The sequence below is a fragment of the Pseudophryne corroboree genome, unplaced genomic scaffold (assembly GCF_028390025.1).
Source record: "Pseudophryne corroboree isolate aPseCor3 unplaced genomic scaffold, aPseCor3.hap2 scaffold_394, whole genome shotgun sequence".
Lineage (NCBI taxonomy): Eukaryota > Metazoa > Chordata > Amphibia > Anura > Myobatrachidae > Pseudophryne > Pseudophryne corroboree.
The window spans coordinates 131,432-153,696 of NW_026970036.1; the positions used below are offsets into that span (position 1 = coordinate 131,432).

At 51.2% G+C, this 22,265-nt stretch overlaps 16 non-coding genes and 1 pseudogene across 16 annotated transcripts; all 17 read right to left on the minus strand.

The window, feature by feature from the left end:
- Nucleotides 1-184: 184 nt before the first annotated feature.
- LOC135022864 (U1 spliceosomal RNA) lies at nt 185-347 on the minus strand. Its single transcript, XR_010219883.1, has one exon. It is a non-coding gene; the product is annotated as a U1 spliceosomal RNA (small nuclear RNA).
- Nucleotides 348-499: 152 nt separating this feature from the next.
- On the minus strand, nt 500-663 carry LOC135022819 (U1 spliceosomal RNA). The gene has a single exon (XR_010219841.1). It is a non-coding gene; the product is annotated as a U1 spliceosomal RNA (small nuclear RNA).
- A 674-nt stretch (nt 664-1,337) lies between these two features.
- Nucleotides 1,338-1,500, minus strand: LOC135022875 (U1 spliceosomal RNA). The gene has a single exon (XR_010219893.1). It is a non-coding gene; the product is annotated as a U1 spliceosomal RNA (small nuclear RNA).
- A 152-nt stretch (nt 1,501-1,652) lies between these two features.
- LOC135022806 (U1 spliceosomal RNA) lies at nt 1,653-1,816 on the minus strand. Its single transcript, XR_010219828.1, has one exon. It is a non-coding gene; the product is annotated as a U1 spliceosomal RNA (small nuclear RNA).
- A 674-nt stretch (nt 1,817-2,490) lies between these two features.
- LOC135022876 (U1 spliceosomal RNA) lies at nt 2,491-2,653 on the minus strand. The gene has a single exon (XR_010219894.1). It is a non-coding gene; the product is annotated as a U1 spliceosomal RNA (small nuclear RNA).
- A 152-nt stretch (nt 2,654-2,805) lies between these two features.
- Nucleotides 2,806-2,969, minus strand: LOC135022822 (U1 spliceosomal RNA). Its single transcript, XR_010219844.1, has one exon. It is a non-coding gene; the product is annotated as a U1 spliceosomal RNA (small nuclear RNA).
- A 674-nt stretch (nt 2,970-3,643) lies between these two features.
- On the minus strand, nt 3,644-3,806 carry LOC135022845 (U1 spliceosomal RNA). The gene has a single exon (XR_010219864.1). It is a non-coding gene; the product is annotated as a U1 spliceosomal RNA (small nuclear RNA).
- A 152-nt stretch (nt 3,807-3,958) lies between these two features.
- On the minus strand, nt 3,959-4,122 carry LOC135022968 (U1 spliceosomal RNA). The gene has a single exon (XR_010219978.1). It is a non-coding gene; the product is annotated as a U1 spliceosomal RNA (small nuclear RNA).
- A 674-nt stretch (nt 4,123-4,796) lies between these two features.
- Nucleotides 4,797-4,959, minus strand: LOC135022857 (U1 spliceosomal RNA). Its single transcript, XR_010219876.1, has one exon. It is a non-coding gene; the product is annotated as a U1 spliceosomal RNA (small nuclear RNA).
- Nucleotides 4,960-5,111: 152 nt separating this feature from the next.
- LOC135022867 (U1 spliceosomal RNA) lies at nt 5,112-5,276 on the minus strand. The gene has a single exon (XR_010219886.1). It is a non-coding gene; the product is annotated as a U1 spliceosomal RNA (small nuclear RNA).
- A 671-nt stretch (nt 5,277-5,947) lies between these two features.
- Nucleotides 5,948-6,110, minus strand: LOC135022886 (U1 spliceosomal RNA). The gene has a single exon (XR_010219904.1). It is a non-coding gene; the product is annotated as a U1 spliceosomal RNA (small nuclear RNA).
- Nucleotides 6,111-6,262: 152 nt separating this feature from the next.
- Nucleotides 6,263-6,426, minus strand: LOC135022843 (U1 spliceosomal RNA). The gene has a single exon (XR_010219862.1). It is a non-coding gene; the product is annotated as a U1 spliceosomal RNA (small nuclear RNA).
- A 671-nt stretch (nt 6,427-7,097) lies between these two features.
- LOC135022846 (U1 spliceosomal RNA) lies at nt 7,098-7,260 on the minus strand. Its single transcript, XR_010219865.1, has one exon. It is a non-coding gene; the product is annotated as a U1 spliceosomal RNA (small nuclear RNA).
- Nucleotides 7,261-7,412: 152 nt separating this feature from the next.
- Nucleotides 7,413-7,578, minus strand: LOC135022840 (U1 spliceosomal RNA). The gene has a single exon (XR_010219860.1). It is a non-coding gene; the product is annotated as a U1 spliceosomal RNA (small nuclear RNA).
- Nucleotides 7,579-8,550: 972 nt separating this feature from the next.
- On the minus strand, nt 8,551-8,714 carry LOC135022957 (U1 spliceosomal RNA). The gene has a single exon (XR_010219967.1). It is a non-coding gene; the product is annotated as a U1 spliceosomal RNA (small nuclear RNA).
- Nucleotides 8,715-9,408: 694 nt separating this feature from the next.
- LOC135022832 (U1 spliceosomal RNA) lies at nt 9,409-9,550 on the minus strand (annotated as a pseudogene).
- A 152-nt stretch (nt 9,551-9,702) lies between these two features.
- LOC135022798 (U1 spliceosomal RNA) lies at nt 9,703-9,866 on the minus strand. The gene has a single exon (XR_010219820.1). It is a non-coding gene; the product is annotated as a U1 spliceosomal RNA (small nuclear RNA).
- Nucleotides 9,867-22,265: the final 12,399 nt, after the last annotated feature.

Sequence of the window (22,265 nt, forward strand, 5' to 3'; positions counted from 1 at the left end):
GCAAGTAAAAGGGTGTGGGCCCTGCAGCACTACCTGTAGTTTGCATTGTGCATTGGAAGGCACAAAGTAAGCAGACGGGAGGAGAAGTCAGGATAGTGCACAAGAGTATAGAAGGGAGCGGCTGAAGAAAAGAGAAGTGGAAACAGACAGCAAACTAGGCTGGAGAGAGACCTGAGACAGAGAGATCTGAATTATACGAGAGCCGACCAGGGGAAACACAAATTATGCAGTCAAGTTTCCCACATTTGGGGAAATTGCAGGAGCAGCACACCCAGAGTACAATGGGTGAGCCTTGCCCAGGGAGAAGCACCTTCATGATCATAGTATCTCACCTGGCAGGTAAGTAGGAGTTGGGCTAGAGCTGGGGAGGGTCGCTGCTCGGGTACCCCCCTGTAAAGTGAAGGAGATCCAACTGAGGCAGCACAAGGGAACTCTCGAAAGAAGAACAAGGCTAAAGGAAAATGTGAGACAAAGAAATCTGACTTTTACCAGAGCTGACCAGAGGAAAGCACAAACACAGTCTCCCACTACCACAAATAATGCAGTCAAGTTTCCCACATTTGGGGAAATCACAGGGGTCAGCATACCCAAAATGCAATGAATGAACCTCACCCTGGGAGAAAAATCTTCATGACCATGGTATCTCCTATGCAAAATAAGCATGATTTGGAATAGGGCTGGGGAGGGCCGCTGCTCATGCACATCTCTGTCAAGTAAAGGAGATTCAACTGAGGCAGCACAAGGGAACTCTCATCTTGGGTCAACAACTGCAGGGAGAACACATATTTTCAGATGAACATGGGAGGGCAGAAGGCTGCCTAATACTGAAGCACCCCCAAACAACAAACCAAATGCAACAACTAGTGCAAGCATTCCTGGGGGAAGTTCTGCAGAAGACGGATTTGCATACGGTGATGTCATCCAAGCAGTGGGTCAAAGTTGGCTTCAACCCTCATCTGCATATGAAAAGAGAAAAGGGGCGTGCAGGGCATGGCGGCCTTTTGCGGTGCTTGGATGACCCGTAGTTCGCATTAAACACCTCCACCCTCCTTTGGTGTGGGGCTCATGTTGGCCATGCCCCATCCCCTGAAGCATTCAAGCTGATTTCTTGCAGCAGCTGGGCACTGTAACAGCTCCAGAGCTGCTCTGTAAGGCAAGTAAAAGGGTGTGGGCCCTGCAGCACTACCTGTAGTTTGCATTGTGCATTGGAAGGCACAAAGTAAGCAGACGGGAGGAGAAGTCAGGATAGTGCACAAGGGTATAGAAGGGAGCGGCTGAAGAAAAGAGAAGTGGAAACAGACAGCAAACTAGGCTGGAGAGAGACCTGAGACAAAGAGATCTGAATTATACGAGAGCCGACCAGGGGAAACACAAATTATGCAGTCAAGTTTCCCACATTTGGGGAAATCGCAGGAGCAGCACACCCAGAGTACAATGGGTGAGCCTTGCCCTGGGAGAAGCACCTTCATGATCATAGTATCTCACCTGGCAGGTAAGTAGGAGTTGGGCTAGAGCTGGGGAGGGTCGCTGCTCGGGTACCCCCCTGTAAAGTGAAGGAGATCCAACTGAGGCAGCACAAGGGAACTCTCGAAAGAAGAACAAGGCTAAAGGAAAATCTGAGACAAAGAAATCTGACTTTTACCAGAGCTGACCAGAGGAAAGCACAAACACAGTCTCCCACTACCACAAATAATGCAGTCAAGTTTCCCACATTTGGGGAAATCACAGGGGTCAGCATACCCAAAATGCAATGAATGAACCTCACCCTGGGAGAAAAATCTTCATGACCATGGTATCTCCTATGCAAAATAAGTATGATTTGGAATAGGGCTGGGGAGGGCCGCTGCTCATGCACATCTCTGTCAAGTAAAGGAGATTCAACTGAGGCAGCAAAAGGGAACTCTCATCTTGGGACAACAACTGCAGGGAGAACACATATTTTCAGATGAACATGGGAGGGCAGAAGGCTGCCTAATACTGAAGCACCCCCAAACAACAAACCAAATGCAACAACTAGTGCAAGCATTCCTGGGGGAAGGCCTGCCGCAGATGGATTTGCATATGGTGATGTCATCCAAGCAGTGGGTCAAAGTTGGCTTCAACCCTCGTCTGCATATGAAAACAGAAAAGGGGCGTGCAGGGCATGGTGGCCTTTTGCGGCGCTTGTCTGACCCCTAGTTTGCATTAAACACCTCCACCCTCCTTCGGTGTGGGGCTCATGTTGGCTATGCCCCAGCCCCTGAAGCATTCAAGCTGATTTCTTGCAGCAGCTGGGCACTGTAACAGCTCCAGAGCTGCTCTGTAAGGCAAGTAAAAGGGTGTGGGCCCTGCAGCACTACCTGTAGTTTGCATTGTGCATTGGAAGGCACAAAGTAAGCAGACGGGAGGAGAAGTCAGGATAGTGCACAAGGGTATAGAAGGGAGCGGCTGAAGAAAAGAGAAGTGGAAACAGACAGCAAACTAGGCTGGAGAGAGACCTGTGACAAAGAGATCTGAATTATACGAGAGCCGACCAGGGGAAACACAAATTATGCAGTCAAGTTTCCCACATTTGGGGAAATCGCAGGAGCAGCACACCCAGAGTACAATGGGTGAGCCTTGCCCTGGGAGAAGCACCTTCATGATCATAGTATCTCACCTGGCAGGTAAGTAGGAGTTGGGCTAGAGCTGGGGAGGGTCGCTGCTCGGGTACCCCCCTGTAAAGTGAAGGAGATCCAACTGAGGCAGCACAAGGGAACTCTCGAAAGAAGAACAAGGCTAAAGGAAAATCTGAGACAAAGAAATCTGACTTTTACCAGAGCTGACCAGAGGAAAGCACAAACACAGTCTCCCACTACCACAAATAATGCAGTCAAGTTTCCCACATTTGGGGAAATCACAGGGGTCAGCATACCCAAAATGCAATGAATGAACCTCACCCTGGGAGAAAAATCTTCATGACCATGGTATCTCCTATGCAAAAAAAGTATGATTTGGAATAGGGCTGGGGAGGGCCGCTGCTCATGCACATCTCTGTCAAGTAAAGGAGATTCAACTGAGGCAGCACAAGGGAACTTTCATCTGGGGACAACAACTGCAGGGAGAACACATATTTTCAGATGAACATGGGAGGGCAGAAGGCTGCCTAATACTGAAGCACCCCCAAACAACAAACCAAATGCAACAACTAGTCCAAGCATTCCTGGGGGAAGTTCTGCAGAAGACGGATTTGCATACGGTGATGTCATCCAAGCAGTGGGTCAAAGTTGGCTTCAACCCTCATCTGCATATGAAAAGAGAAAAGGGGCGTGCAGGGCATGGCGGCCTTTTGCGGTGCTTGGATGACCCCTAGTTCGCATTAAACACCTCCACCCTCCTTTGGTGTGGGGCTCATGTTGGCCATGCCCCATCCCCTGAAGCATTCAAGCTGATTTCTTGCAGCAGCTGGGCACTGTAACAGCTCCAGAGCTGCTCTGTAAGGCAAGTAAAAGGGTGTGGGCCCTGCAGCACTACCTGTAGTTTGCATTGTGCATTGGAAGGCACAAAGTAAGCAGATGGGAGGAGAAGTCAGGATAGTGCACAAGGGTATAGAAGGGAGCGGCTGAAGAAAAGAGAAGTGGAAACAGACAGCAAACTAGGCTGGAGAGAGACCTGAGACAAAGAGATCTGAATTATACGAGAGCCGACCAGGGGAAACACAAATTATGCAGTCAAGTTTCCCACATTTGGGGAAATCGCAGGGGCAGCACACCCAGAGTGCAATGGGTGAGCCTTGCCCTGGGAGAAGCACCTTCATGATCATAGTATCTCACCTGGCAGGTAAGTAGGAGTTGGGCTAGAGCTGGGGAAAGTCGCTGTTCGGGCACCCCCCTGTCAAGTGAAAGAGATCCAACTGAGGCAGCACAAGGGAACTCTCGAAAGAAGAACAAGGCTAGAGGAAGATCTGAGACAAAGAAATCTGACTTTTTCCAGAGCTGACCAGAGGAAAGCACAAACACAGTCCCCCACTACCACAAATAATGCAGTCGAGTTTCCCACATTTGGGGAAATCACAGGGGTCAGCATACCCAAAATGCAATGAATGAACCTCACCCTGGGAGAACAATCTTCATGACCATGGTATCTCCTATGCAAAAAAAGTATGATTTGGGATAGGGCTGGGGAGGGCCGCTGCTCATGCACATCTCTGTCAAGTAAAGGAGATTCAACTGAGGCAGCACAAGGAAACTCTCATCTGGGGACAACAACTGCAGGGAGAACACATATTTTCAGATGAACATGGGAGGGCAGAAGGCTGCCTAATACTGAAGCACCCCCAAACAACAAACCAAATGCAACAACTAGTACAAGCATTCCTGGGGGAAGTTCTGCAGAAGACGGAATTGCATACGGTGATGTCATCCAAGCAGTGGGCCAAAGTTGGCTGGAACCCTCATCTGCATATGAAAAGAGAAAAGGGGTATGCAGGGCATGGCGGCCTTTTGCGGCGCTTGGATGACCCTTAGTTCGCATTAAACACCCCCACCCTCCTTCGGTGTGGGGCTCATGTTGGCCATGCCCCATCCCCTGAAGCATTCAAGCTGATTTCTTGCAGCAGCTTGGCACTGTAACAGCTCCAGAGCTGTTCTGTTAGGCAAGTAAAAGGGTGTGGGCCCTGCAGCACTACCTGTAGTTTGCATTGCGCATTGGAAGGCACAAAGTAAGCAGACAGGAGGAGAAGTCAGGATAGTGCACAAGGGTATAAAAGGGAGCGGCTCAAGAAAAGAGAAGTTGAAACAGACAGCAAACTAGGCTGGAGAGAGACCTGAGACAAAGAGATCTGAATTATACGAGACCTGACCAGGGGAAACACAAATTATGCAGTCAAGTTTCCCACATTTGGGGAAATCGCAGGGGCAGCACACCCAGAGTGCAATGGGTGAGCCTTGCCCTGGGAGAAGCACCTTCATGATCATAGTATCTCACCTGGCAGGTAAGTAGGAGTTGGGCTAGAGCTGGGGAGGGTCGCTGCTCGGGCACCCCCCTGTCAAGTGAAGGAGATCCAACTGAGGCAGCACAAGGAAACTCTCGAAAGAAGAACAAGGCTAGAGGAAGATCTGAGACAAAGAAATTTGACTTTTACCAGAGCTGACCAGAGGAAAACACAAACACAGTCCCCCACTACCAACAAATAAAGCAGTCGCGTTTCCCACATTTGGGGAAATCACAGGGGTCAGCATACCCAGAATGCAATGAATGAACCTCACCCTGGGAGAGTAATCTTCATGACCATGGTATCTCCTATGCAAAATAAGTATGATTTGGGATAGGGCTGGGGAGGGCCGCTGCTCATGCACATCTCTGTCAAGTAAAGGAGATTCAACTGAGGCAGCACAAGGGAACTCTCATCTGGGGACAACAACTGCAGGGAGAACACATATTTTCAGATGAACATGGGAGGGCAGAAGGCTGCCTAATACTGAAGCACCCCCAAACAACAAACCAAATGCAACAACTAGTGCAAGCATTCCTGGGGTAAGTTCTGCAGAAGACGGATTTGCATACGGTGATGTCATCCAAGCAGTGGGTCAAAGTTGGCTTCAACCCTCATCTGCATATGAAAAGAGAAAAGGGGCGTGCAGGGCATGGCGGCCTTTTGCGGTGCTTGGATGACCCCTAGTTCGCATTAAACACCCCCACCCTCCTTTGGTGTGGGGCTCATGTTGGCCATGCCCCATCCCCTGAAGCATTCAAGCTGATTTATTGCAGCAGCAGGGCACTGTAACAGCTCCAGAGCTGCTCTGAACGGCAAGTAAAAGGGTGTGGGCCCTGCAGCACTACCTGTAGTATGCATTGTGCATTGGAAGGCACAAAGTAAGCAGACGGGAGAAGTCAGGATAGTGCGCAAGGGCATAGAAGGGAGCGGCTCAAGAAAAGAGAAGTTGAAACAGACAGCAAACTAGGCTGGAGAGAGACCTGAGACAAAGAGATCTGAATTATACGAGAGCCGACCAGGGGAAACACAAATTATGCAGTCAAGTTTCCCACATTTGGGGAAATCGCAGGAGCAGCACACCCAGAGTGCAATGGGTGAGCCTTGCCCTGGGAGAAGCACCTTCCTGATTATAGTATCTCACCTGGCAGGTAAGTAGGAGTTGGGCTAGAGCTTGGGAGGGTCGCTGCTCGGGCACCCCCCTGTCAAGTGAAGGAGATCCAACTGAGGCAGCACAAGGAAACTCTCGAAAGAAGAACAAGGCTAGAGGAAGATCTGAGACAAAGAAATCTGACTTTTACCAGAGCTGACCAGAGGAAAGCACAAACACAGTCCCCCACTACCACAAATAATGCAGTCGAGTTTCCCAAATTTGGGGAAATCACAGGGGTCAGCATACCCAAAATGCAATGAATGAACCTCACCCTGGGAGAACAATCTTCATGACCATGGTATCTCCTATGCAAAATAAGTATGATTTGGGATAGGGCTGGGGAGGGCCGCTGCTCAGGCACATCTCTGTCAAGTAAAGGAGATTCAACTGAGGCAGCACAAGGGAACTCTCATCTGGGGACAACAACTGCAGGGAGAACACATATTTTCAGATGAACATGGGAGGACAGAAGGCTGCCTAATACTGAAGCACCCCCAAACAACAAACCAAATGCAACAACTAGTAAAAGCATTCCTGGGTGAAGGTCTGCAGAAGACGGATTTGCATACGGTGATGTCATCCAAGCAGTGGGCCAAAGTTGGCTGGAACCCTCATCTGCATATGAAAAGAGAAAAGGGTTATGCAGGGCATGGCGGCCTTTTGCGGCGCTTGGATGACCCCTAGTTCGCATTAAACACCTCCACCCTCCTTCGGTGTGGGGCTCATGTTGGCTATGCCCCAGCCCCTGAAGCATTCAAGCTGATTTCTTGCAGCAGCTGGGCACTGTAACAGCTCCAGAGCTGCTCTGTAAGGCAACTAAAAGGGTGTGGGCCCTGCAGCACTACCTGTAGTTCGCATTGTGCGTAGGAAGGCACAAAGTAAGCAGACGGGAGAAGTCAGGATAGTGCGCAAGGGCATAGAAGGGAGCGGCTCAAGAAAAGAGAAGTGGAAACAGACAGCAAACTAGGCTGGAGAGAGACCTGAGACAAAGAGATCTGAATTATACGAGAGCCGACCAGGGGAAACACAAATTATGCAGTCAAGTTTCCCACATTTGGGGAAATCGCAGGGGCAGCACACCCAGAGTGCAATGGGTGAGCCTTGCCCTGGGAGAAGCACCTTCATGATCATAGTATCTCACCTGGCAGGTAAGTAGGAGTTGGGCAAGAGCTGGGGAGGGTCGCTGCTCGGGCACCCCCCTGTCAAGTGAAGGAGATCCAACTGAGGCAGCACAAAGGAACTCTCGAAAGAAGAACAAGGCTAGAGGAAGATCTGAGACAAAGAAATCTGACTTTTACCAGAGCTGACCAGAAGAAAGCACAAACACAGTCCCCCCACTACCAACAAATAAAGCAGTCGCGTTTCCCACATTTGGGGAAATCACAGGGGTCAGCATACCCAGAATGCAATGAATGAACCTCACCCTGGGAGAGTAATCTTCATGACCATGGTATCTCCTATGCAAAATAAGTATGATTTGGGATAGGGCTGGGGAGGGTCGCTGCTCATGCACATCTCTGTCAAGTAAAGGAGATTCAACTGAGGCAGCACAAGGGAACTCTCATCTGGGGACAACAACTGCAGGGAGAACACATATTTTCAGATGAACATGGGAGGGCAGAAGGCTGCCTAATACTGAAGCACCCCCAAACAACAAACCAAATGCAACAACTAGTGCAAGCATTCCTGGGGGAAGGCCTGCAGCAGATGGATTTGCATACGGTGATGTCATCCAAGCAGTGGGTCAAAGTTGGCTTCAACCCTCGTCTGCATATGAAAAGAGAAAAGGGGCGTGCAGGGCATGGCGGCCTTTTGCGACGCTTGGATGACCCCTAGTTCGCATTAAACACCTCCACCCTCCTTCGGTGTGGGGCTCATGTTGGCTATGCCCCAGCCCCTGAAGCATTCAAGCTGATTTCTTGCAGCAGCTGGGCACTGTAACAGCTCCAGAGCTGCTCTGTACGGCAAGTAAAAGGGTGTGGGCCCTGCAGCACTACCTGTAGTTTGCATTGTGCATTGGAAGGCACAAAGAAAGCAGACAGGAGGAGAAGTCAGGATAGTGCACAAGGGTATAAAAGGGAGGGGCTCATGAAAAAAGAAGTGGAAACAGACAGCAAATTAGGCTGGAGAGAGACCTGAGACAAAGAGATCTGAATTATACGAGAGCCGACCAGGGGAAACACAAATTATGCAGTCAAGCTTCCCACATTTGGGGAAATCAGAGTGCAATGGGTGAGCCTTGCCCTGGGAGAAGCACCTTCATGATCATAGTATCTCACCTGGCAGGTAAGTAGGAGTTGGGCTAGAGCTGGGGAGGGTCGCTGCTCGGGCACCCCCCTGTCAAGTGAAAGAGATCCAACTGAGGCAGCACAAGGGAACGCTCGAAAGAAGAACAAGGCTAGAGGAAGATCTGAGACAAATAAATCTGACTTTTACCAGAGCTGACCAGAGGAAAGCACAAACACAGTCCCCCACTACCACAAATAATGCAGTCGAGTTTCCCACATTTGGGGAAATCACAGGGGTCAGCATACCCAGAATACAATGAATGAACCTCACCCTGGGAGAACAATCTTCATGACCATGGTATCTCCTATGCAAAATAAGTATGATTTGGGATAGGGCTGGGGAGGGCCGCTGCTCAGGCACATCTCTGTCAAGTAAAGGAGATTCAACTGAGGCAGCACAAGGGAACTCTCATCTGGGGACAACAACTGCAGGGAGAACACATATTTTCAGATGAACATGGGAGGGCAGAAGGCTGCTTAATACTGAAGCACCCCCAAACAACAAACCAAATGCAACAACTAGTGCAAGCATTCCTGGGGGAAGGCCTGCAGCAGATGGATTTGCATACGGTGATGTCATCCAAGCAGTGGGTCAAAGTTGGCTTCAACCCTCGTCTGCATATGAAAAGAGAAAAGGGGCGTGCAGGGCATGGCGGCCTTTTGCGGCGCTTGGATGACCCCTAGTTCACATTAAACACCTCCACCCTCCTTCGGTGTGGGGCTCATGTTGGCTATGCCCCAGCCCCTGAAGCATTCAAGCTGATTTCTTGCAGCAGCTGGGCACTGTAACAGCTCCAGAGTTGCTCTGTACGGCAAGTAAAAGGGTGTGGGCCCTGCAGCACTACCTGTAGTTTGCATTGTGCATTGGAAGGCACAAAGTAAGCAGACAGGAGGAGAAGTCAGGATAGTGCACAAGGGTATAAAAGGGAGGGCTCATGAAAAAAGAAGTGGAAACAGACAGCAAACTAGGCTGGAGAGAGACCTGAGACAAAGAGATCTGAATTATATGAGAGCCGACCAGGGGAAACACAAATTATGCAGTCAAGTTTCCCACATTTGGGGAAATCGCAGGAGCAGCACACCCAGAGTGCAATGGGTGAGCCTTGCCCTGGGAGAAGCACCTACATGATCATAGTATCTCACCTGCCAGGTAAGTAGAAGTTGGGCTAGAGCTGGGGAGGGTCGCTGCTCGGGTACCCCCCTGTCAAGTGAAGGAGATCCAACTGAGGCAGCACAAGGGAACTCTCGAAAGAAGAACAAGGCTAGAGGAAGATCTGAGACAAATAAATCTGACTTTTACCAGAGCTGACCAGAGGAAAGCACAAACACAGTCCCCCACTACCACAAATAATGCAGTCGAGTTTCCCACATTTGGGGAAATCACAGGGGTCAGCATACCCAGAATGCAATGAATGAACCTCACCCTGGGAGAACAATCTTCATGACCATGGTATCTCCTATGCAAAATAAGTATGATTTGGGATAGGGCTGGGGAGGGCCGCTGCTCAGGCACATCTCTGTCAAGTAAAGGAGATTCAACTGAGGCAGCACAAGGGAACTCTCATCTGGGGACAACAACTGCAGGGAGAACACAAATTTTCAGATGAACATGGGAGGGCAGAAGGCTGCCTAATAATGAAGCACCCCCAAACAACAAACCAAATGCAACAACTAGTGCAAGCATTCCTGGGGGAAGGCCTGCAGCAGATGGATTTGCATACGGTGATGTCATCCAAGCAGTGGGTCAAACAACAAACCAAATGCAACAACTAGTGCAAGCATTCCTGGGGGAAGGCCTGCAGCAGATGGATTTGCATACGGTGATGTCATCCAAGCAGTGAGTCAAAGTTGGCTTCAACCCTCGTCTGCATATGAAAAGAGAAAAGGGGCGTGCAGGGCATGGCGGCCTTTTGCGGCGCTTGGATGACCCCTAGTTCGCATTAAACACCTCCACCCTCCTTCGGTGTGGGGCTCATGTTGGCTATGCCCCAGCCCCTGAAGCATTCAAGCTGATTTCTTGCAGCAGCTGGGCACTGTAACAGCTCCAGAGCTGCTCTGTACGGCAAGTAAAAGGGTGTGGGCCCTGCAGCACTACCTGTAGTTTGCATTGTGCATTGGAAGGCACAAAGTAAGCAGGCAAGGTCCAGAGAACAGTTAGAGGTCGGAGTAGCACTATCTCAAGTAGTACTACGACAGCACGGATGGATTCTAAATATTCCAAAATCGCAGCTGATTCCGACGACACGTCTGCTGTTCCTAGGGATGATTCTGGACACAGTACAGAAAAAGGTGTTTCTCCCGGAGGAGAAAGCCAAGGAGTTATCCGACATAGTCAGGAACCTCCTAAGACCAGGCCAAGTGTCAGTACAATGCACAATGGTCCTGGGAAAGATGGTGGCTTCTTACGAAGCGATTCCATTCGGCAGATTCCATGCAAGAACTTTTCAGTGGGATCTGCTGGACAAATGGTCCGGATCGCATCTTCAAATGCATCAGCGGATAACCCTGTCTCCAAGGACAAGGATGTCTCTCCTGTGGTGGTTACAGAGTGCTCATCTCCTAGAGGGCCGCAGATTCGGCATTCAGGATTGGGTCCTGGTGACCACGGATGCCAGCCTGAGAGGCTGGGGAGCAGTCACACAGGGAAGAAATTTCCTGGGCTTGTGGTCAAGCATGGAAACGTCACTTCACATAAATATCCTGGAACTAAGGGCCATTTACAATGCCCTAAGTCAGGCAAGACCTCTGCTTCAGGGTCAGCCGGTGTTGATCCAGTCGGACAACATCACGGCAGTCGCCCACGTAAACAGACAGGGCGGCACAAGAAGCAGGAGGGCAATGATGGAAGTGGCAAGGATTCTTCGCTGGGCGGAGAATCATGTGATAGCACTGTCAGCAGTGTTCATTCCGGGAGTGGACAACTGGGAAGCAGACTTCCTCAGCAGACACGATCTTCACCCGGGGGAGTGGGGACTTCACCCAGAAGTCTTCCACATGATTGTGAACCGTTGGGAAAAACCAAAGGGTGGACATGATGGCGTCCCGCCTCAACAAAAAGCTGGACAGATATTGCGCCAGGTCAAGGGACCCTCAGGCAATAGCTGTGGACTCTCTGGTAACACCGTGGGTGTACCAGTCAGTGTATGTGTTCCCTCCTCTTCCTCTCATACCAAAAGTACTGAGAATCATAAGAAGGAGAGGAGTAAAGACTATACTCGTGGCTCCGGATTGGCCAAGAAGGACTTGGTACCCGGAAATTCAAGAGATGCTCACGGAAGACCCGTGGCCTCTACCTCTAAGAAAGGACCTGCTCCAGCAGGGACCATGTCTGTTCCAAGACTTACCGCGGCTGCGTTTGACGGCATGGCGGTTGAACGCCGGATCCTGAAGGAAAAAGGCATTCCGGATGAAGTCATCCCTACCCTGATCAAAGCCAGGAAGGATGTAACCATACAACATTATCACCGTATTTGGCGTAAATATGTTGCGTGGTGCGAGGCCAGGAAGGCCCCTACAGAGGAATTTCAACTGGGTCGTTTCCTGCATTTCCTGCAAACAGGACTGTCTATGGGCCTCAAATTAGGGTCCATTAAGGTTCAAATTTCGGCCCTGTCAATATTCTTCCAAAAAGAACTGGCTTCTGTTCCTGAAGTTCAGACGTTTGTCAAGGTAGTACTGCATATACAGCCTCCTTTTGTGCCTCCAGTGGCACCTTGGGATCTCAATGTAGTTTTGGGATTCCTAAAATCACATTGGTTTGAACCACTCACCACTGTGGACTTAAAATATCTCACATGGAAAGTGGTAATGCTGTTAGCCCTGGCTTCAGCCAGGCGTGTCTCAGAATTGACCAAAACAAAAAACTGCAACAAACGAGCGCCTAATCATCAAAATAAAAAGTGAAAACCAATACGTGTTTCATAGAATTAAATAATCACAATTTTATGTTCCTGATAGTCTGCGCTTGCCGGAATACTATGTGTAGTATTGTGGTGATAGCATAGAAAAAGAACAAACGGCTGCGCTGAATATCAGGAACGAAACATGATGTACAGAGAGCCAACGTAAAAAATAACAATGTTTATTAATAAAACATATAAAAAGATTAATTGTCAAATAACCGGTGAAAAATATATACAAATATATATAAGAACAGTCACTAGACGTGAACTAGTGGTATATTGTAATGACTCAGCTTATTGGGGTGAAAAGTTCAGTGATTCACTTGTTAGATAGTTGATAAATACCAGGTGTGTTGGTAGGATCCTAATGAATAAAAAAGTCCCTCAGTTGAAATTGATATTCAATACCTTTCCAAAATGGGCTGGTAAGAGCCGAGCGTCCTCGGCTTCAATGTCCTGCAATGCCCATATACGCTGTGCAGCGGAAAGGAATGGACCGTCTCTCTCACAACCCGGTCGTGGCGGCGTGTGCGCTGAAGCCGCTGATGTCGGATGCTGTAGAAGGAGGGTGCAGTGGGGACCAAGGAACACCTGGAAGATTTCACCTGAGCTGAGTGTGGATAGGGGCGGGTCCTGACGCGTTTCGTCACGTTCACGTGACTTTCTCAAAGGTAGAATGTTCTTATATATATTTATATATATTTTTCACCGGTTATTTGACAATTAATCTTTTTATATGTTTTATTAATAAACATTGTTATTTTTTACGTTGGCTCTCTGTACATCGTGTCTCAGAATTGGCGGCTTTATCCTATAAAAGCCCTTACCTAATTTTTCATATGTGGTGCCTGCGGCTACTAGGGACTTGGAGGATTCCAAGTTGCTGGACGTAGTCAGGGCCCTGAAAATATATGTTTCCAGGACGGCTGGAGTCAGAAAATCTGATTCGCTGTTTATCCTGTATGCACCCAGCAAGCTGGGTGCTCCTGCTTCTAAGCAGACGATTGCTCGTTGGATTTGTAGTACAATTCAGCTTGCACATTCTGTGGCAGGCCTGCCACAGCCAAAATCTGTAAAAGCCCATTCCACACGGAAAGTGGGCTCATCTTGGGCGGCTGCCCGAGGGGTCTCGGCTTTACAACTTTGCCGAGCAGCTACTTGGTCAGGGGAAAACATGTTTGCAAAAATTCTACAAATTTGATACCCTGGCTGAGGAGGACCTGGAGTTCTCTCATTCGGTGCTGCAGAGTCATCCGCACTCTCCCACCCGGTTGGGAGCTTTGGTATAATCCCCATGGTCCTTTCGGAGTCCCCAGCATCCACTAGGACGTTAGAGAAAATAAGAATTTACTTACCGATAATTCTATTTCTCATAGTCCATAGTGGATGCTGGGCGCCCATCCCAAGTGCGGATTGTCTGCATTACTTGTACATAGTTATTGTTACAAAAATCGGGTTATTGTTGTTGTGAGCCATCTTTTCAGAGGCTCCTTCTGTTATCATGCTGTTAACTGGGTTCAGATCACAAGTTGTACGGTGTGATTGGTGTGGCTGGTATGAGTCTTACCCGGGATTCAAAATCCTTCCTTATTGTGTACGCTCGTCCGGGCACAGTATCCTAACTGAGGCTTGGAGGAGGGTCATAGGGGGAGGAGCCAGTGCACACCAGCTAGTCCTAAAGCTTTTACTTTGTGCCCAGTCTCCTGCGGAGCCGCTATTCCCCATGGTCCTTTCGGAGTCCCCAGCATCCACTACGGACTATGAGAAATAGAATTATCGGTAAGTAAATTCTTATTTTCTGGACTGTGTCCAGGATCATCCTTAGGAATAGAAGACGTGTCGTCGGAATCAGCTGCGATTTTGGAATATTAAGAATCCAACCGTGCTGCCGCAACACTACTTGAGATAGTGCTACCCCGACTACCAACTGTTCCCTGGATCTTGCCCTTATCCGGAGATCGTCCAAGTAAGGGATAATTAAAACTCCCTTCCTTCGAAGGAGTATCATCATTTCGGCCATTACTTTGGTAAAGACCCGGGGTGCCGTGGACAAACCAAACGGCAGCGTCTGAAACTGATAGTGACAGTTCTGTACCACAAACCTGAGGTACCCTTGGTGAGAAGGGTAATTTGGGACATGGAGATAAGCATCCTTGATGTCCAGAGACACCATATAATCCCCTTCTTCCCGGTTTGCCATCACCGCTCTGAGTGACTCCATCTTGAATTTGAACCTTTGTATGTAAGTGTTCAAGGATTTCAGATTTAAATTAGGTCTCACCGTGCCGTCCGGCTTCGGTACCACAAACAGCGTGGAATAATACCCCTTTCCCTGTTGTAGGAGGGGTACCTTGATTATCACCTGCTGGGAATACAGCTTGTGAATGGCTTCCCATACCGCCTCCCTGTCGGAGGGAGACGTCGGTAAAGCAGACTTTAGGAAAACGGCGAAGGGGAGACGTCTCGAATTCCAATTTGTACCCCTGAGATACCACCTGAAGGATCCAGGGGTCCACCTGTGAGTGAGCCCACTGCACGCTGAAATTTATGAGACGGGCCCCCACCGTTTCTGTTCCTGGGAACTGGCTGTTTGCTGCAGCCTTTTTCCTCTCCCTCTGCCACGGGGCAGAAATGAGGAGCCTTTTGCCCGCTTGCCCTTATGGGGCCCAAAGGACTGCGCCTGATAATACGGCGTCTTCTTATGTTGAGAGGCTACCTGGGGTAAAAATGTGGATTTCCCAGCCGTTGCCGTGGCCACCAGGTCTGTTAGACCTACCCCAAATAACTCCTCCCTTTTATAAGGCGATACTTCCATATGCCTTTTGGAATCAGCATCACCTGACCACTGTCTTGTCCATAACCCTCTTCTGGCAGAAATGGACAGCGCACTTACTCTTGATGCCAGTCGGCAAATATCCCTCTGTGCATCACGCATATATAGAAAGCATCTTTTAAATGCTCTATAGTCAGTAATATACTGTCCCTATCTAGGGTATCAATATTGTCAGTCAGGGAATCCGACCAAGCCACCCCAGCACTGCACATCCAGGCTGAGGCGATTGCTGGTCGCAGTATCACACCCGTGTGAGTGTATATACATTTTAGGATATTTTACTGCTTTCTGTCAGCAGGTTCCTTAAGGGCGGCCGTATCCGGGGACGGTAGTGCCACCTGTTTAGACAAGCGTGTGAGCGCTTTATTCACCCTAGGGGGTGTTTCCCAATGTGCCCTATCCTCTGGCGGGAAGGGGTATGATGCTAATAACTTTTTAGGAATTAACAGTTTTTATCGGGGGAAACCCACGCATCATCACACACTTCATTTAATTCCTCAGATGCAGGAAAAACTACAGGCAGTTTTTTCTCACCCAACATAATACCCTTTTTAGTGGTACTGGTATTATCAGAAATGTGTAAAAACATTTTCCATAGCCTCAATCATGTAACGTGTGGCCCTACTGGAAGTCACATTCGTCTCTTAATCGTCGACACTGGAATCAGTATCCGTGTCGGCGTCTGTATCTGCCATCTGCGGTAACGGGCGTTTTAGAGCCCCTGATGGCTTTTGAGACACCTGGACAGGCACAGGCTGAGTAGCCGGCTGTCTCATGTCATCAATCTTTTGTAAAGAGCTGACACTGTCACATAATTCCTTCCATAAGCTCAGCCACTCAGGTGTCGACTCCCTAGGGGGTGACAACTCCATTACAGGCAATTGCTCCGCCTCCACACCATTTTCCTCCTCATACATGTCGACACAATCGTACCGACACACACACAGGGAATGCTCTGATAGAGGACAGGACCCCACTAGCCCTTTGGGGAGACAGAGGGAGAGTATGCCAGCACACACCAGAGCGCTATATATATATATATATATATACAGGGATAACCTTATATAAGTGTTTTTCCCCTTATAGCTGCTGTATTGTTATACTACGCCTAATTAGTGCCCCCCTCTCTTTTTTAACCCCTTTCTGTAGTGTAGTAACTGCAGGGGAGAGCCAGGGAGTTTCCCTCCAACGGAGCTGTGAGAGAAAATGGCGCCAGTGTGCTGAGGAGATAGGCTCCGCCCCCTTCTCGGCAGCCTTTTCTCCCGTTTTTCTGTGGAATCTGCCAGGGGTTAAAATTCATCCATATAGCCCTGGGGGCTATATGTGATGTATTTTCGCCAGCCAAGGTGTTTCTATTGCTGCTCAGGGTGCCCCCCCCTAGCGCCCTGCACCCTCAGTGACCGAAGTGTGAAGTGTGCTGAGGAGCAATGGCGCACAGCTGCAGTGCTGTGCGCTACCTTGGTGAAGACAGGATGTCTTCTGCCGCCGATTTTCCGGACCTCTTCTTGCTTCTGGCTCTGTAAGGGGGCCGGCGGCGCGGCTCTGGGACCGAGCTCCGAGGCTGGGCCTGTGTTCGGTCCCTCTGGAGCTAATGGTGTCCAGTAGCCTAAGAAGCCCAATCCACTCTGCACGCAGGTGAGTTCGCTTCTTCTCCCCTTAGTCCCTCGATGCAGTGAGCCTGTTGCCAGCAGGTCTCACTGAAAATAAAAAACCTAAAACTAAACTTTCACTAAGAAGCTCAGGAGAGCCCCTAGTGTGCACCCTTCTCGGCCGGGCACAAAAATCTAACTGAGGCTTGGAGGATTGTCATAGGGGGAGGAGCCAGTGCACACCAGGTAGTCCTAAAGCTTTACTTTTGTGCCCAGTATCCTGCGGAGCCGCTAATCCCCATGGTCCTTACGGAGTTCCCAGCATCCACTAGGACGTCAGAGAAACACTGATAGAGTACATTATATTTATGAATTAATTGCTTCCAGATTCTGCAGCAGCATCATCAGCACCACCAGTGTTACTCACAGTCACTTCACACTGACTGCTGCACAACACATCACTTAATTTCCGGGCCGCCCGCCACCTGGTGAAGAGACATGGGAGATGAAGGACCAGCAGTGCCACGTTGAGCGGAAGTATTGTGAATTAGTTACCCACACACTCCTTGTGACACCTGCTCCCCGTCTGCCCTCCCACCCGCCGCCTGCCGTCCGGAACCCGCACTGACAAGTAAGTCTCAGCAGAATGTGTCTGCCAGCAGCTCCCAGTCCCTCCTAGAGGAACACTGCCAGTGGTGTGGCGGCCGCGGCACACTAGGACTGAGAGACCGCAGCAGGAGGAAAGCACAGGTGGGCGGGAGGAGAGCATGGGCGGACATCACCACGTCACATTGCAAGGTGACGCCAGTCCCCCCAGTGAGGCCGCCGACGAATGCACTCAGCATAGTATTAGCAGCAGGCAGAGGGGGGTCGGGTGCAGCGGTGGTGGGAGGTACGGAAATGAGCTGCAGGCTAGGCTCCACCGATCACACAGTCAGCGATCACTGTGCTACAGCAAGCGTGGCGTGCAGCGGTGCTGGACATTAGGGAGTGCCTGTGCGCACCAGGCACCCCCTGTACGCACGCCTATGCGCTACCACCCCCCATATGCCACACTACATCACTATGCTACAGCCCTCCCATATGCTGCACTTCATAATTACACTATACCCCCCATACAACATACTACATCACCACACTACACTACTCACAATAAAATTAAAACATCCCAGTTCCTCATTCTTAATGAGCTCACGTGAGTTCTCTCCCCAACGGAGCTCCAGACCAAGTAACAATGAAGACACCAGCAGCGTGTAGGGGGCAGGCCTGGTCCACTTGTCAGGAGAGAGCAGTCACAGGAGGGTAAGAAGGGGGCGGGGCCTAGTCCTACAGACGGGAGAGAGCACAGACAGGAGAGAGCAAGGTACAGGGGTAGAAGGGGACGGAGCCTATTCTTACAGGCTTTCAAAATTCGACTTTAAAATTCGACATTTGACAAATTCGACTTTTCTGCAATGGTACAAATGCGGCAATTCGACAAAAGTATATTCAATTGAAGTTTGTAAATTCGACAACAGTGCTTTTAAACAGTAAATTCGTCATTTTCAATCCGCCACACTTTGCTGGCGGAATCTAATAAAAAAAATTTAAAAACATGTTTTTTTTTTGCAGTTTTTTTTTCTTGGTAATAGCATATCTATTTATATTAGAAGGGATTAGGTACTTGGTTTGTCTTTTTTGGAGGCACAAGTATTATTTATATATTTTTTAAAATATTATTTATTTTTTAAATGGAATGTGAAAAACCCGAAAAAAAAATTGCGTGGGTCCCCCCTCCAAAGCATAACCAGCCTCGGGCTCTTCGAGCCGGTCCTGGTTCTAAAAATCCGGGGGAAAAACGGACAGGGGATCCCCCGTATTTTTAAAACCAGCACCGGGCTCTGCGCCTGGTGCTGGTGCAAAAAATACGGGGGACAAAAAGAGTAGGGGTCCCCCGTATTTTTTACACCAGCATCGGGCTCCACTAGCTGGACAGATAATGCCACAGCCGGGGGTCACTTTTATACAGTGCCCTGCGGCCGTGGCATTAAATATCCAACTAGTCACCCCTGGCCGGGGTACCCTGGGGGAGTGGGGACCCCTTCAATCAAGGGGTCCCCCCCCCCAGCCACCTAAGGGCCAGGGGTGAAGCCCGAGGCTGTCCCCCCCATCCAAGGGCTGCGGATGGGAGGCTGATAGCCTTGAGAAAATTTAAAGAATATTGTTTTTTCTAGTAGTACTACAAGTCCCAGCAAGCCTCCCCCGCAAGCTGGTACTTGGAGAACCACAAGTACCAGCATGCAGGAGAAAAACGGGCCCGCTGGTACCTGTAGTTCTACTGGGGGAAAAATACCCAAATAAAAACAGGACACAGACACCGTGAAAGTATAACTTTATTTCCCACCTGCCGACACACACATACTTACCTATGTTGACATGAAGCAGTCGGTCCTCTTCTCCAAGTAGAATCCACGGGTACCTGAAAATAAAAGATAATTATACTCACCTGATCCAGGTTCCAGATTAAATCCACGTACTTGGCAAAACAACAAACCGAACACCCGGACCAGACGGACTGAAAGGGGTCCCATGTTTACACATGGGATCCCTTTCCACGAATGCAGACATCCGAATCTCGCGAGAATCCGACAGCGGGATGATGACGTTCGTGCGCGCTCAGGCTAGCCGAGCAAGGCGGGAAGGTTCGAACCTGCCTCGGACCCGTGTAAAATGGGTGAAGTTCGGGGGGTTCGGATTCCGACGAACCGAACCCACTCATCACTAGTATGTACGTGAGTGTCAGGTGCCGTGCGCGTACATACGTATCAGTGCCGTGCGTGTACGTACGTGTGTGTCAAGTGTCGTACGTGTACGTGTGTGTGTGTGTGTGTGTCAGGTGGCGCGAACCTACATGTGTGTATGTCAGGTGCTGTGCATGTGTGTACGTACAGGCGTGTGTCAGGTGCCGCGCGTGTACGTACGTGTGTGTGTGTGTGTGTGCCAGGAGCCGCGCGTGTACATGCGTGTGGGTGTCAGGAGCCGTGCGTATACGTACATACGTGTAGGTGTCAGGTGCCGTGCGTATACGTATATACGTGTGTGTGTCAGGAGCCGCGCGTGTTCGTACATGTGTGTGTGTGTGTGTGTCAGGAGCCACGCGTGTGTGTGTGTCAGGAGCCACGCGTGTTCGTACATGTGTGTCAGGTGCCGCACGTGTATGTGTGTGTGTGTGTTAAATTCCGCGTGTGTACGTACGTATGTGTGTGCCTGGAGCCGCGCGTGTACATACATGTGTGTGTGTGTCAGGTGCTGTACGTGTATGTGTGTGTCTCAGGTGCTGCACGTGTATATGTGTGTATCTAAGGTGCTGCATTTGTATGCGTCAGCTGCCACGTGGGTGTCAGGTGTTGAGCGTGTATGTGTTTGTGTCGCATCTGTATGTGTGTGACTGTCAGGTGCTGCATGTGTATGTGTGTGTCAGGTGCTGCATGTATATATGTGTGTGTTAGGTGCTGTTCATGTATGTGGGAGTGGCAGGTGCTACATGTGTATATATGTGTGAGTGGCAGGTGCTGCGTGTGTATACGAGTGTGTGTGAGGTGCTGCGAGTGTATGTGTGTGTTAGGTGCTCTGAGTGTATATGATTGTGTGTCAGGTGCTGTGCGTGTGTGCGTTAAATGCCACATGTATGTATGTGTGTCAGGTGCTGCGTGTGTGTGTGGGTGTGTCAGGTGCTGCATGTCTGTGTGTGTGGGTGTGTCAGGTGCTGCATGTGTGTGTGTGTGTGTGTGTGTCTGTCAGGTGCTGCATGTGTGTGTCAGGTGCTGCATGTCTGCGTGTGTGTGTCAGGCGCTGCATGTCTGTGTCAGGTGCTGCGTGTGTGTGTGTCAGGTGCTGTGTGTGTGTGTGTGTCAGGTGCTGCGTATGTGTGTGTGTGTCAGGTGCTGCGTGTCTGTGTCAGGTGCTGCGTGTCTGCGTGTGTGTGTCAGGTGCTGCGTGTCTGCGTGTGTGTGTCAGGTGCTGCATGTCTGCGTGTGTGTGTCAGGTGCTGCGTGTGTGTGTGTGTGTCAGGTGCTGCGTGTCTGCGTGTGTGTGTCAGGTGCTGCGTGTCTGTGTGTGTGTGTCAGGCGCTGCATGTCTGTGTGTCAGGTGCTGCGTGTGTGTGTGTGTGTCAGGTGCTGTGTGTGTGTGTCAGGTGCTGCGTGCCGTGTGCGTGTGTCAGGTGCGTGAGTGTGCGTGTGTCAGGTGCGTGAGTGTGTGTGTGTCAGGTGCGTGAGTGTGTGTGTGTGTGTCAGGTGCGTGAGTGTGTGTGTCAGGTGCGTGAGTGTGTGTGTGTCAGGCGCTGCGTGTCTGTGTGTGTCAGGCGCTGCGTGTCTGTGTGTGTCAGGCGCTGCGTGTGAGTGTGTGCGTGTGTGTCAGGTCCGTGTGAGTGTCAGGTGCTGCGTCTGTGTGTGTGTGTCAGGTGCTGCGTGTGTGCGTGTGTGTCAGGCGCTGCGTGTGCGTGTGTCAGGCGCTGCAGGGAGGGCGGGGGGGGACGGACACATAGCAGGGAGGGCGGGGGGAGAACGGACACACAGCAGAGAGGAGGAGTGGGGGTGGACAGACACAGCGGGAGGAGGGGGGGTGGCCTGACACAGCGGGAGGAGGGGGGGTGGCCGGACACAGCGGGAGGAGGGGGGGGTGGCCGGACACAGCAGGAGGGGGAGGGTGGCCGGACACAGCGGGAGGGGGGGGTGGACGGACACAGCGGGAGGGGGGGTGGCCGGACACAGCGGGAGGGGGGGTGGCCGGACACAGCGGGAGGAGGGGAGGGTGGCCGGACACAGCGGGAGGAGGGGAGGGTGGCCGGACACAGCGGGAGGGGGGGTGGCCAGACACAGCGGGAGTGGGGGGGTGGCCGGTCACAGCGGGAGGGGGGGGTGGCCGGACACAGCGGGAGGGGGGGGGTGGACGGACACAGCGAGAGGGGGGGGGGGTGGCCGGACACAGCGGGAGGGGGGGTGGCCGGACACAGCGGGAGGAGGGGAGGGTGGCCGGACTCACAGCAGGGAGGGCACGGGGGGGAACACACTGCAGGGAGGAGGGGGGGACACACAGCAGGGAGGGCAAGGGGGGGGGCGACGGACACACAGCAGGGGGGGGGAGACGGACACACAGCAGGGAGGGCGAGAGGGGGAAGGGGGGGTGACTGGTGACCATAGAGACCTTGATAAATACCGCATACTGCAGGTAGGGAGGGCCGGACACAGCGGGAGGAGGAGGAGGGAGGAGTGGCCGGACACAGCTGCCCGAGACGCCTCCTACTGCCAGCCGCACCACAGACGCGGGGAGGAGACGCAGGCAGCCACCAGGGAAGGTCCGGCGGGCGGCCGGGCACACAGCGGGCAAGCGGGCGGGCGAGCGGGCGAGCGGGCGGGCGGGCGGGAGGGGAGGGTGGCCGGGCGGGCGGGAAGGGAGGGTGGCCGGACACGCGGGGGAGAAGTGGAAGCTGGGTACACAGCGGTGGGCTGCCTGACAGAACTCACCCAGTGCTACGCAGCTCCGGCGATCTCCTCCCGCTTCATGGACCT